This window comes from Atta cephalotes (assembly GCF_000143395.1).
Source record: "Atta cephalotes unplaced genomic scaffold scaffold00007, whole genome shotgun sequence".
NCBI classification, from domain to species: domain Eukaryota; kingdom Metazoa; phylum Arthropoda; class Insecta; order Hymenoptera; family Formicidae; genus Atta; species Atta cephalotes.
The window spans coordinates 7,189,999-7,191,004 of NW_012130071.1; positions in this window are offsets into that span (position 1 = coordinate 7,189,999).

A 1,006-nucleotide genomic window follows, 5' to 3' on the forward strand; every position below is an offset into this window, starting at 1 on the left:
ATATATATATATATATATATATATATATATATATATATAGAGCGTTTTTCGCTAAATAAAACTAATAAACGCTATCTATTGGTTTCATCATAAATTTATTGTTTTTTAGATTGAAAATTATTTAGTGGAAAAACTTCTTTTATTAGATGCCGGTAGTTGTTGCAAAAAAAGATTTTAGAATTTGGATGTCTTCTTTCGTTGAAGTTAGCTTTTAAACCTTGTTTATTGTTTAATAAATAAATATTTGACAATAAATTCTTCATGGCGATAGTATATAATAAGATCGTATTAATAGAAAAATACGTCACATGTTGAATTGCTTAATTACAGAAGTTAGATTTAATGATCGTAAAACCGATAAAGTGTGAAAATCGTAATATGAGATAACCAGCGTATTTCTAAAACCTATGTTCCTATGTCATAGTGAAAATCATTACTGAAGTATAAATGTTATTGTACAATAATAAGAAAGACTCGTAATAAAAAGAATCATAATAAACATCGAATGCCTGTTTCTGCGATGCTTGGTACTAACTACCTGAAGACGAGTCAGCTAGGTTGCTATAATGCAACGCATATTCATTTTGCACATACACTGGCTGTGTTTATTTGTAGTTTAGAAACATTAAATAAAGTTTTTTAATTGCAATACTGATATACTTGCATTTTATTATATCGATTATTTATATCGATTTCTCGACATCTCATATTAGGAGTACAATTTTTTGACTTTGCGATTTGTTCACTTTTTACATTTCTTTAATTTATAAAAAAAATAAAATTTGAATTAAATTTTACATAATATATCATTATTTAATAACATCTTAAAGCTTATTAAATTCTCTTTAAAATGATATTATTATTATTTTTTTTTTTATTATTTTTTATTCTGTCCATAGATTTCTAGCATTTACCCAAAATAAACTCGATATTTTATAATATGGGCCTTTCCTCTATGTACATGTATGGTGTATATATATATATATATATATATATATATTTCATA